General features: G+C 47.8%; 1 protein-coding gene across 2 annotated transcripts in view; it reads left to right on the forward strand.

Moving 5' to 3' along the window:
• apbb1ip (amyloid beta (A4) precursor protein-binding, family B, member 1 interacting protein) overlaps positions 1-14,228 on the forward strand; it is a 157,701-nt gene that overhangs the window by 114,448 nt on the left and 29,025 nt on the right. The gene's annotated exons all lie outside the window — the stretch shown is intronic.

Below are 14,228 nucleotides of genomic sequence, written 5' to 3' on the forward strand. Positions count from 1 at the left end.
TGGTCCATGGACTCCACAGCGCCACAGAACAAGCAGTTGGGCTGGGAGTCCGTGAACCACCGCAATCTGCGGTTGCAGGGGACTGCTGCGTGCAGCACCCTCCACCCCAGATCCCCGAGAGAAAAGGGGAGGACTCCCGCGTAGAGAGACCTCCACTGGGGATCTCCACCGCCCGGTGGCAAATGGACACGCCAAGGTGTGTTCGGGCGGTGGATGAGGGAGAAGAGGTGGACGGTGTGCAGCGGCAGTCTATACAGGGCCCGCCTTTTTACCCCCTGGAAGGGAACAAAATTAAAATTCCGGAGGCGGCTCAGGTTGTGGGGCACAGGCTCCCGCGGGAAGTACGGGACCTTGGGGCCAATGTGAAATTCCGTCCGGGCTGGGGTGAGCGCGGACGGGATCCCACCGCACACCTGAGTGTCCTCCAACTGGTGCACTACGTCGGGTCCGAGCACCGCCGTTTTAAGGCGTCGGATGGCGGTGGCCACGTACCGGACGTCTACCGCTGCCCTGCTCGCTATGTCCTGCGGCAGCGTCCAGCCCAGGCCCCCGGCACCCGGCACGTCCCCGACCCTGGTCGCCCTCGCCGCCACGGCCCTCCCCTCCGACAGCCACTCGAACCCGCGAGTACGGAGGTGCGGATTCCTGAGCAATGGCTCCCTGATGACAGCCGCTTCTCCTGCCAGAGGGTAGGTGCGACGCGATTCAACCATGTTCCAGACAGTGATCAGATCCTGGTAAAAGACAGGCAGCACCTTGAGGGCGACCTCCAGACCATCACAGTCGACGAACAAGAGCTGCGTGTCGTAGTTGAGGTTACGCACCTGGCGGAAAAAATACGTCGCCAGGGCGCACCACCTAGGAGGTGGCTCGACGTAAAGGTATCGCCGCAAGGTCTGAAGGCGGAACGTCGCGACCTGGGTGCGGACGCACACCAGCGACTGACCGCCCTCCTCAATAGGGAGACTCAGAACCTGCGCAGCGACCCAGTGCATCTTTTTGTCCCAGAAGAAGTCGACCAACGTTCTCTGGATGTCAGCGACAAAGCCAGGAGGAGGGACCAAAGTGGCCAGCCGGTACCACAGCATGGCGGCCACCAGCTGGTTTATGACCAGTACTCGACTCCTGTAAGATAGCACTCGGAGCAGTCCTGTCCAGCGGCCTAGGCGAGCCGAGACTTTGGCCTCCAGCTTCTGCCAGTTGGCCGGCCAGGATTTCTCAGCCGGGCTGAGGTAGACCCCCAGGTAGAGGAGATGGGTGGTACTCCAGCTGAACCCCCATAACTCCTCCGGCAGAGAGTCCACCCGCCATGGACCGACAAGTAGTCTGGAACATTTGGCCCAGTTGATCCTGGCGGAAGACGCTGCCGAGTACACGGCCTGGCACTCGCGCATCCTCCCCAGGTCAGCCGGGTCGGTGAAAGTGAGGAGCACGTCGTCAGCGTAGGCCGAGAGGACCACCCCCGTGCCCGCGCTGCGCAGAACCAGCCCCGACAACCTCCTCCGCAAGAGGTGCAGGAAAGGCTCCACACACAGGGAATACAGCTGGCCGGACAGGGGGCAGCCTTGACGCACTCCTCTCCCGAAGCGAAGGGGCGCCGTCAGGGATCCGTAAACCAGACACTCTGCGGCGACGTACAAAAGTCGGATCCGGGTGACGAACTGCGTCCCGAACCCGAATGCCCGCAGAGTCCCGAGCAGGTACTCGTGATCGACCCTGTCGAATGCCTTCTCCTGGTCGAGAGACAGGAAGGCGCTCGGCAGACCAGCCCGTCGACAGAAATGGATCAGGTCCCGGACCAGGTGGATGTTGTCGTGTATCCTCCGGCCCGGGACCGTGTAGGACTGGTCCGGGTGAATAATGAGGGCCAGCACGGAAGCCAGGCAAGAAGACAACACCCTGGCGAAGATTTTATAGTCCGTGCTGAGGAGGGAGACCGGACGCTAGTTCTTCAAAGAACGAAGGTCCCCCTTCTTTGGCAGCAGGACGATGACCGTCCTGCGCCAAGAAAGGGGCAGCTCTCCAGTATTTAGACACTCCCCCAGGACCTGTGCATAGTCGCTCCCCAGGACGTCCCAGAACGCCCTGAAGAACTCCACAGTCAGCCCTTCAAGACCCAGGGTTTTGCCCCTCAAGAGTCGGACGAGGGTGCCGGTCAGCTCCTCTAAAGTGACGGGAGCGTCGAGCCATCACTCTCTTCACTGCACCATCACTCTCTTCACTGTGCCAACACTCTCTTCACTGCGCCCTCACTCTCTTCACTGCGCTATCACTCTCTTCATTGCGCCATCACCCTCTGCACTGTGCCACCACTCTCTTCACTGTGCCACCACTCTCTTCACTGTGCCATCACCCTCTTCACTGTGCCATCACTCTCTTCACTGCGCCATCACCCTAGGCACTGTGCGATCACCCTCTTCACTGCACCATCACTCTCTTAACTGCACCATCACTCTCTTCACTGTGCCATCACTCTCTTCACTGTGCCATCTCCCTATTCATTGCGCCATCACTCTCTTCACTATGCCATCACACTCTTCACTGCACCATCACTCTCTTCACTGTGCCATCACTCTCTTTACAGCACCACCACTCTCTTCACAGCACCATCACTCTCTTCACAGCACCATCACCCTCTTCACTGCGCCATCTCCCTATTCACTGCGCCATCACAGTCTTCACAGCACCATCACTCTCTTCACTCCGACATTACTCTCTTCACTGCGCCATCACCCTCATCACTGCACAATCACTCTCTTCACAGCACCACCACTCTCTTCACTGCGCCATTACTCTCTTCACTGCACCATTACCCTCATCATTGCACCATCACTCTCTCAACTGTCCCCTTACTCTCATCACTGTGCCACCACTCTCTTCACTGTGCCATCAATCTCTTCACTGTGCCATCACCCTCTTCACAGCACCATCACTCTCTTCAGTGTGCCATCACTCTCTTCAGTGTGCCATCACTCTCTTCAGTGTGCCATCACTCTCTTCACTGCATCACCACACTCTTCACTGTGCCTTCACTCTCTCCACTGCACCATCACCCTCTCCACTGCACATCACTCTCTTCACTGTGCCATCACTCTCTTCACTGCACCATCACTCTCTTCACTGTGCCATCATTCTCTTCACAGTGCCACCACTCTCTTCACTGTGCCATCACTCTCTTCACTGAGCCATCACTCTCTTCACTGCGCCCTCACCCTCTTCACTGCGTCATCTCCCTATTCATTACGCCATCACAGTCTTCACTGTGCCACTACTGTCTTCAATGCGCCATCACCCTCTTCACTGCACCATCTCCCTATTCATTGCGCTATCAGTCTTCACTGCGCCACTACTACCTTCACTGCACCATCACTCTCTGCACTGTGCAATTGCTCTTTTTACTGTGCCATCACTCTCTTCACTGCACCATTACCCTCATCACTGCGCCATCACTCTCAACTGCCCCCTCACTCTCTTCACTGTGCCATCACACTCTTCACTGCGCCATCACTCTCTTCACTGCGCCACCACTCTCTTCACTGAGCCATCATTCTCTTCATTGCACCATCACCCTCATCACTGCGCCATCACTCTCTTCACTGCGCCACCACTCTCTTCACTGCGCCACCACTCTCTTCACTGAGCCATCATTCTCTTCACTGCGCCATTACCCTCATCACAGTGCCATCACTCTCTTCACTGTGCCACCACTCTCTTCACTGCACCACCACCCTCTTCACTGCACCATTTCCCTATTCATTGCGCCATCACAGTCTTCACTGCGTCACCATTCCCTTCACTGTGCCACTCCTCTCTTCACTGCGCCATTACCCTCATCACAGTGCCACCACTCTCTTCACTGTGCCACTCCTCTCTTCACTTCACCATCACCCTCTTCACTGCACCATCTCCCTATTCATTACGCTACCACAGTCTTCACTGCGCCACCACTCTCTTCACTGTGCCATCACTCTCTTCACTGAGCCATCATTCTCTTCACTGCGCCATTACCCTCATCACAGTGCCATCACTCTCTTCACTGTGCCACCACTCTCTTCACTGTGCCATCAATCTCTTCACAGCACCATCACTCTCTTCACAGTGCCATCAATCTCTTCACAGCACCATGACTCTCTTCACTGCACCATCACTCTGTTCACTGCGCCATCACTCTCTTCACTGTGCCAAGGCTCACTTCACTTGTGCCTTCATTCTCTTCACAGCGCCACCACTCTCTTCACTGTGTGATCACTCTCTTCACTGCTCCATCAGCCTCTTCACTGCGCCATCTCCCTATTCATTGTGCTATCACAGTCTTCACAGTCATCACAGCCACCACTACCTTCACTGCGCCACCACTACCTTCACTGTGCCATCACTCCCTTCACTCCGACATCACTCTCTTCACTGCGCCATCACCCTCTACACTGCACCATTACCCTCACCACTGCACCATCACTCTCTTCACAGCACCGCCACTTTCTTCACTGCACCATCACGCTCTTCACTGCACCATCGCTCTGCACAGTGCCATCACTCTCTTCACTGCGCCACCACTCTCTTCACTGAGCCATCACTCTCTTCACTGTGCCATCACCCTCTTCACTGCACCACCACTCTCTTCACTGCGCCATCACGCTCTTCACTGCACCATCACTCTGCACAGTGCCATCACTCTCTTCACTGCGCCACCACTCTCTTCACTGAGCCATCACTCTCTTCACTGTGCCATCACCCTCTTCACTGCACCACCACTCTCTTCACTGTGCCATCACTCTCTTCACTGCACCATCACTCTCTTCACTGTGCCATCACCCTCTTCACAGCACCATCACTCTCTTCAGTGTGCCATCACTCTCTTCAGTGTGCCATCACTCTCTTCACTGCATCACCACTCTCTTCACTGTGCCTTCACTCTCTCCACTGCACCATCACCCTCTCCACTGCACATCACTCTCTTCACTGCGCCATCACTCTCTTCACTGCACCATCACTCTCTTCACTGTGCCATCATTCTCTTCACAGCGCCACCACTCTCTTCACTGTGCCATCACTCTCTTCACTGAGCCATCATTCTCTTCACTGCGCCATTACCCTCATCACAGTGCCATCACTCTCTTCACTGCACCACCACCCTCTTCACTGCACCATTTCCCTATTCATTGCGCCATCACTCTCTTCACTGCACCCTCACCCTCTTCACTGCGTCATCTCCCTATTCATTACGCCATCACAGTCTTCACTGTGCCACTACTGTCTTCAATGCGCCATCACCCTCTTCACTGCACCATCTCCCTATTCATTGCGCCATCAGTCTTCACTGCGCCACTACTACCTTCACTGCACCATCACTCTCTGCACTGTGCAATTGCTCTTTTTACTGTGCCATTACTCTCTTCACTGCACCATTACCCTCATCACTGCGCCATCACTCTCAACTGCCCCCTCACTCTCTTCACTGTGCCATCACACTCTTCACTGCACCATCACTCTCTTCACTGCGCCACCACTCTCTTCACTGAGCCATCACTCTCTTCATTGCACCATCACCCTCATCACTGCGCCATCACTCTCTTCACTGCGCCACCACTCTCTTCACTGCGCCACCACTCTCTTCACTGAGCCATCATTCTCTTCACTGAGCCATTACCCTCATCACAGTGCCATCACTCTCTTCACTGTGCCACCACTCTCTTCACTGCACCACCACCCTCTTCACTGCACCATTTCCCTATTCATTGCGCCATCACAGTCTTCACTGCGTCACCATTCCCTTCACTATGCCACTCCTCTCTTCACTGCGCCATTACCCTCATCACAGGCCACCACTCTCTTCACTGTGCCACTCCTCTCTTCACTTCACCATCACCCTCTTCACTGCACCATCTCCCTATTCATTACGCCACCACAGTCTTCACTGCGCCACCATTCTCTTCACTGTGCCATCACTCTCTTTTCACTGCACCACCACTCTCTTCACTGTGCCATCACTCTGTTCACTGCGCCATCACTCTATTCACTGTGCCATCACCCTCTTCACTGCACCATCACCCTCTTCACAGCGCCCTCACTCTCTTCACTGTGCCATCACCCTCTTCACTGTGCCTTCACTCTCTTCACTGCTCCATCACCCTCTTCACTGCACCATCACTCTCTTCACTGCACTACCACTCTCTTCACTGTGCCCTCACTCTCTTCACTGCGCCATCACCCTCTTCACTGCACCATCACCCTCTTCACTGCACCATCACTCTCTTCACTGCACTACCACTCTCTTCACTGCACCATCACTCTTTTCACTGTGCCATCGCTCTCTTCACTGCACCATCACTCTCTTCACTGTGCCACCACTCCCTTCACTGCACCATCACCCTCTTCACTGCACAATCACTCTCTTCACTGTGCCATCACTCTCTTCGCTGTGCCCTCACTCTCTTCACAGCACCTTCACTCTCTTCACTGCGCCATCACTCTCTTTACTGCACCATCACTCTCTTCACTATGCCACCACCCTCTTCACTGTGCCATCACTCTCTTCACTGCACCATCACTCTTTTCACTGTGCCACCACTCTCTTCACAGCACCATCACTCTCTTCACAGCACCATCACTCTCTTCACTGCCAATGTAGATTAACAAAAACACAAAAGAATTAAGAAAGGAAACAAAGAGAAGCTCACAGAAAGGACGCACCCAGGCTGATCATGCATGCTGCCTACTCCACTGTTGCCATCTTGGATTCAAAGGCAGTCACTCTCATCGCACTTCTGGAATTCAGCTCTTTTGTTTATGTTTGAAACAAAGCTGTACTGAATTCAGGAGCAGAGTCACCCTGACAGAACCCAAATTAGGCAGCAGTGAGCAGGTTATTGCTGAACAAGAGCTGCTTGACAATACTGCTGATAACACCTTCCATCATATTGCTGATGACTGAGAGTAGACTGATGAGGCAGTAAATGGTCTGTTTGGATTTGCCATGGCTTTTGTGTGCATGACATAAGTGGGCAATTTTACGCCTTTTCGGGTAGATGCCAGTATTGTGATTGTATTAGAGCAGTTTGGCTATGCAAATAGTATGTTCTGGCGAACTCATCTTATTACTGTTGCAGGGAAGTTGTCAGGATCCATTGCATTTGCAACATCCAGTGCCTTCAGCCATTTCTGCACACTATGAAGAGTGAGTCAAACTGGCTAAAAACTGGTATTTGCACTCAGCATTACTGGCTGAAGTTTGTTGCGAATGATTATGTTTTGCACTGACGTGCTGCGCTCCCCCATCATTAAGGATGTGGATGTTTGTGCTTTGCCCTGTCTGTCACTTGCTGTTTGGCATGCATTCCTGTTTTATAGGTCATCAGGTTGTCTTCAGTTTTAGATATGATTGATGTTGCTCCTGGCATGCCCTCCTGCAATCTTCATTGATTCCCTGGCTTGATGATATTGGTTGAATGCGGTAGATGCCAGGCCATGAAGTTGCAGATTATAATTGGGGTACACAGTGCTGGAGTCACATAACTTCATCTCCACAAGGTCTGAGGTGATGCATCTTACTGATACAATCACACTCATACTAATACAGTCACGTGTTGACACACTAGCAGCTGGCAGATTGGTAAGGATGAGGCTAATATGCTTTTCCCTCCTGTTAGTTCCCTCACCATCTGCCACAAATTCAGTCTAGCAGCTATGTATTTCAGAGACTGACCAATCTGGTACGTAGTTGTGCTCCAGGACAATCTTGGTGATGGATATTGAAGATTCCACCACCCAGAATACATTCTGCACTCTTGCTATTCTCAATGCTTCTCTCAGTTATGTTCAATATGGAGTAGATATGGAGGAGAGGGGTGTGGTATGATGTAACAGTAAGATGTATCCTTGCTCATGTTTGACCTGATTCCATGAGATTTAATGGGGTCTATACTCAATGTTGAGGACTCCCAGGGCAACTCTCTCCAAACTGTATATTACTATTCTGTCACCTCTTTTGGGACATTGTCTGTAAAGTATGATCCTGTGAGTATGACTATCAGGCTGTTGCTTGACTCATCTATTTTGGCAGAAACCTCCAGATGTTGGTCAGGCCAACTTTACAAGGTTGGTAGTGTTATGTTTGCTGTCGCTTCCAGTGCCTTAGTTGATGCCAGGTGTTCTGTCCATATTCATTTCTCTTTTGAGTTTTTTCAGTGGTTAATATGAATTGCTAGGCTATATCTGAGTGGAGTTAAGAGTCAATTACTGTGGGTCTGGAATCACATGTAGACCAGGAAAGAATGACAGTTTCAGTTCCTTGAAGGATATTGGTGAACCAGATGGGTTTTTACGACAATTGACAACTATTTTGTGGTTATCATTAGACTTTTATTTCCAAATGTTATTCAATTCAAATTCCCCCATCTGCTACGCTGGGATTTGAACTTGGGTTCCAGGAACACTAATAGAAATAGAAAATGTGCGAGAAATACAGCAAATCTGGCAACATCTGTGGAGAAACAGAGTTAATATTTCAAGTTGAATGACATCTTCAGAAGAATTTCTCCAGGACTTTCTGTTTTTGTTTCAGATCTGCAGCAGTTCACTTTCATACTCCAGAAGGCTGTGGAGGCGAAGTCATTGAATGTATTTAAGGCAGAGATGGATAGGTTCTTGATTAATAAGGGAATCAAGGATTATAAGAAGGCCAGAAGAATAGGGTTGAGAAACATATCAACCATGGTTGAATGGTGAGGCAGGCACAATGGAATGAATGCTTTAAATCTGCTTTTATATCTAATAGTTTAATTATGGTCTAAGAATATTACCCTATCCATGGTTTACTAGTCCAGCAACAGTACCAGTGCGCTGTTGAAATGCTGATGAAAAGATGATGAAATGTCATCATTTCTTCCTTGTTCAGTATAATTAAAGCTCTGATGACAACTTTGGAAAAATTTTACAAATGCACATTTTCCATTTATCTTTAACCATATCATGAGCATGAGATCAGATGGGGTCAGAACTCTTGGGATTTTAAAATAAATCACTGGTAAAGCAAATGAATGTTTCATGAGTACTTCTGAAGTTCTACCTGTAATCGTAATGAGACCATTAGTACATTTTAAAATACATCCGTTGTCCCATAAAATATCAGTTAATGTAATTTCAACCAAAGAAAGGCCACTGCAAACTAAGGTTTCGAACTGAAGTTTCATGCACTCCAGGAGGTTTCATAATACGGCCATTAATTTCCCCCAGCTAATCGAGCCCATCATTGGTCACCGAACATTGCCACCCTTGTGCCATCTCATGCAATGTGAAAAAAACAGACTCTTTGCTATTGATGATGACTACGAAACAACTGTTGGTTATCATAAAAAATCTATCCAGTCAACCAACATCCTTTTGGGAACAAAAATTGTCCTCCTTGACTGGTCTACATGTCTGTCTTTTCATTCATCATCTCCAAACTTTTTGTAATGAATTGTTGAAAATGTTCGTAAATACAAAGTGTTAAACAACACACACTTTAGTAACACCCCCCCCCCTCCTCCCCGAATTTTATTTCCAGTTCCTCACAGCGCAGCTCAGGAAATTAATTGATCCCTGGACACTCCTGAAAAATCTGGGAGGGTTGGGAACACTTACTGTGAACTTGGCCCCAGAGATCACAAATGCTATCTCTCCCACTGTTTCAGTTCAACTGAAATCGATTCAAATGCAATAGCCTGTTGTAGTATGAATTATGCCACGATATATATAATACATTAATTTGTCATTTCATTACATTATTGAATGTTTTATCATTCATCACTGAAATGATTGTTTACCTATTATCCTAAATTCAGTTTGTGCTGTTTAGTGGCATACTGACTGGGGTTTGGGGTGTGTGGAGGGTGCTGTAAAATTGGATACAATGCTGGGGTGACTTGCTGGCTCCCAATCCCAATGCAATGTTATATATAATAGGGAAAGTTTGGGCAGTCCACGTGCTCCTTGGTCCTTCCAGCCCATTGGCAATGCTTCCTAAAGCCTGAAACCTGTCAGGTCTCGCTCCTGGGTCTGTGAGTGGGAAAGGGAAAGGTTCCTCATTTACGGTCCCCGCAGACCCATTGAAAGTCTCAACCTAGGATCTGTCCCATCCAACCTCTGGTTTCCCCGCCCTACCCTGGCCTGCTAATCATGGGCCCTTGTTCTTTCATCCCACTAATGCCTTTGCCTTGCAGTCTGACACTGAAATCCCATCACCCACACCCCAAATCCTGCAGATGCTAAAGAGTCAGAGTCGAAAAGTGTGGCACTGGAAAAGCACAGTAGGTCAGGCAGCATCCGAAAAGCAGGAGAATGGTGTTTCGGGCATAAGCCCTTAGCACAGGAACACTGAGGCCAATTGTAAACTAGCTTTAATTCTGGCCCCATGGTTCCTTGTTGCTGGAGCCTGGAACAGTTAGCACCAGCAGTGACCACTGCTTCAATGGGACCCGAGAGTTGCTGGCCATTTTATTGATGGAGACAGAATGACTGTTTAGTAACTTACCTCTTATCCTTTAAATCCATGCTCCTAGTACTGATGGTTGAGGAGATGAAAGGAAAGTGGGAGCTGATTTAGGTGCTGACCCTTCATCTATTCCAGAGAAGCAGACCCCATCATAGATTTGATGGGAATTGAAGACTGAGGCCATGATCTTGTACCTAATTTTAAACTGCTTATCTGTAATAAATCTATTTCTGCTCATTCTGGTATGCAGCCCAGAATTGTACTTAGAACATTCAAAAATATCTTTTAACAAACAGTTTCAACAAACTTGCATTTCCATTTCCTACATTCTTTAGTCTAAGTTTCCGAACAAAAATGAAATTGCAACATATGCTATTTCAACTGGATAAGCATAATTCAAAGTGAAGACCTGGCTACACTTGCTGTATATTCACACAAGAGTTCTAACCACACCACACTGTTTTGCATAGCTGCCTGCTATTTATCAAGTCAGTGTGGTGTCATTTAGCCCAATCATCAGTATCAGAAAAAGGATTTGCATAAACAACTCAAAAGTACTCACGAAAAGTGAGGGGTTAGAAGATTAAGTGGCATCTTCCTCAATTTTTCAACTTCCTTTCCCTTTAATGCTAACTCTTGCTTTTTCTTTACAGTGTATATGAGGCATTGCTTCATTGAGCAAAGCTTCTGTGATTTTCACTTCTCCTTCAACAACTTACAGTTTTGAATTCTATTTCAGGACTATCGTGTGTCGTGGCAAACCTATTCTAACACTCAGGAACAGTTTCAGAACAGTAACTAGGAGTGGTAAACATACCTCAGCTTTCTCCACCTGAGAGAAAGTGAGGACTGCAGATGCTAAAGAGTCAGAGTCGAAAAGTGTGGCACTGGAAAAGCACAGTAGGTCAGGCAGCATCCGAAAAGCAGGAGAATGGTGTTTCGGGCATAAGCCCTTAGCACAGGAACACTGAGGCCAATTGTAAAATCTTATCATCGTTTGACTGAGATTATTTAATTCAGCATGAGCCAGGAGTCAAACATATGAACAACACAAGAATCTAGAGCAGTATTCAGTAAGCTTCATTATTCAGTAAGACTGTGGTTATAGAACGTAGAATAATACAGCACAGAACAGGCCCTTCGATCCTCGATGTTGCGCCAACCTGTGAACTAATCTAAGCCCATCACCCTATACTATCCCATCATCATCCATGTGCTTAAATCTCCCTAATGTGGCTGAGTTAATTACATTGGCAGGCAGGGCATTCCACACCCTTACCACTCTCTGAGTAAAGAACCTGCCTCTGACATCTGTCTTAAATCTATCACCCCTCAATTTGCAGCTATGCCCCCTCGTACAGATGTCATCATCCTCAGAAAAAGACTCTCACTATCCACTCTATTTAATCCTCTGATTATCTTGTATGTCTCTATTAAATCCCATCTTAGCCTTCTTCTCTCCAATGAGAATGGTCTTTCCTCATAAGACCTTTGCTCCAGAACAGGCAACATCCTGGTAAATCTCCTCTACACCTTTTCCAATGTTTCCACATCCTTCCTGTAATGGGACACTCAGAACTATACACAATACTCCAAGTGAGGCCCGCATTAGCGTTTTACACAGTTGCAGCATGACATCATGGCTCTGGAACTCAATCCCTCTACCAATGAAACCTAACACACTGTATGCCTTCTTAACAGCACTATCAACCTGGGTGGTAACTTTCAGGGATCTATATACATGGACACCAAGATCCCTCTGCACTTCCACATTACCGAGAATCTTTCCATTGACCCAGTATTCCGCCTTCTTGTTATTCTTTCCAAAGTGAATCACCTCACGTTTATTTGCATTGAGCTCCATTTGCCACCTTTCAGCCCAATTCTGCTGTTTATCCAAGTCTCCCTGCAACTTGCAACATTTTCCCCCACTGTCCACCTCTCCACCGACTTTAGTATCATCTGCAAACATACTAACCCATCCACCTATGCCTGCGTCCAAGTCATTTATAAAAATGACAAACAGTAATGGTCCCAAAACAGATTCTTGTGGCACACCACTAGTAACCAGACTCCAGGCTGAATATTTTCCATCAACCACCACTCATTGCCTTTCTACAGAAAGCCAGTTTCTAATCCAAACTGTTAAATCACCTTCAATCCCATGCCTCTGCATTTTCTCCAATAGCCTACCATGTGGAACCTTATCAAAGGCATGTACACCACATCAACTGCCCTACCCTCATCCACATGCTTAGTCACCTTCTCAAAAAACTCAATGAGATTTGTGAGACTTGACCTGCCCTTGACAAATCCATGTTGACTATTTCCAATCAAATTGTTGCTTGCTGGGTGATTATAATCCTCTTATAATCCTTTCCAAAACTTTTTCTACAACAGACATAAGACTCACTGGCCTATAATTGGCTGGCTCATCTCTACTGCCCTTCTTGAACAAGGGCACAACATTTGCAATCCTCAAATCTTCTGGTATTAAACCTGTAGACAATGATGACTCAAAGATCAAGGCCAAAGGCTTGGCCGTCTCTTCCCTAGTTTCCCAGAGAATTCTCGGAAAAATCCCAACCGACCCAGGGGACTTATCTATGTTCTCACCTTCTAGAACTGAGAACACCTCTTCCTTACTAACCTCAATCCTTTCAAGCCTAATAACCCATGTCTCAGTCTTCTCTACAATATTTTCCTTTTCCTGAGTGAAACAGATGAGAAATCTTTGGTTAGCACCTCTCCAATCGCCACAGGGTCCACACACAACTTCCCACTTCCGTCTTTGACAGGGCCTATTCCTACCTTAGTCATCCTTTTATTCCTTACACATCTATAGAAAGCTTTAGGGTTCTCCTTTATTCTATGCTAAAGACTGCTCAGGTCCCCTCCTTGTTCTTCTTAACTCTCTCTTTAAATCCTTCCTAGCTAATCTGTAACTCTCCATCACCTCATCTGAATCATCTCACTTCAACATCACATAAGTGGTTGGTCTAACTGTGATCTCAACTCCACATTCCCACCTATCCATGATAATATTTCAACTCTTGGGTCATAAAAATCTACCTTTGTCTTGAACACAATCAAGGCCTCTGCTTCCACCACATTTTAGGGAAGCAAATTTCAAAGATTCATGTCACTGTGAGGGGAAAGAAGATTGATAATCTCTGTTTTATAATCAGCAACCTTTAACTTTTAAACAGTGACCACCTAGTTCTGAACTCTCCCATAAGAGGAAACATCCTTTCCATAACCACACTGTCAAGATCTCACAAGATTTTATGCTTCACTAAGTCAACTTTTACTCTTCTCAACTCTCGATGTGGAGATGCCGGTGTTGGACTGGTATGGACAAAGTTAAAAATCACACAACACCAGTTTGTAGTTAAAAAGGTTTTTTTGGAAACACTAGCTTTCAAGGTGCTGCCTCGTCATGTGGTGGTTCTGGAGCAGGACCAGAAGATACAGAATTTATAGCAAAAGGGTTACAGTGTCATGGAGCTGTAATGATATATTAAACAAACTTAGATTGACTCTTGCATCTTTTAAAATGGGATATGCTGGTTTAGGCTGTGTAATATGTAAATTCAAGAACTCTTTTTAAGTTTCATTCTTCTAAACTCCAGTGAATACCAGTCTAGCCTGTCTATTGTTTCCTCAAAAGACAACCAGCTCATTCCAGGTATTAGTTCAGTGAACTTTCTGTTAACTAACTCCAATGCATATACATCCTTCCTCAAAAACCTTAACA

Source organism: Chiloscyllium punctatum, chromosome 8, assembly GCF_047496795.1.
Source record: "Chiloscyllium punctatum isolate Juve2018m chromosome 8, sChiPun1.3, whole genome shotgun sequence".
Classification (NCBI taxonomy): domain Eukaryota; kingdom Metazoa; phylum Chordata; class Chondrichthyes; order Orectolobiformes; family Hemiscylliidae; genus Chiloscyllium; species Chiloscyllium punctatum.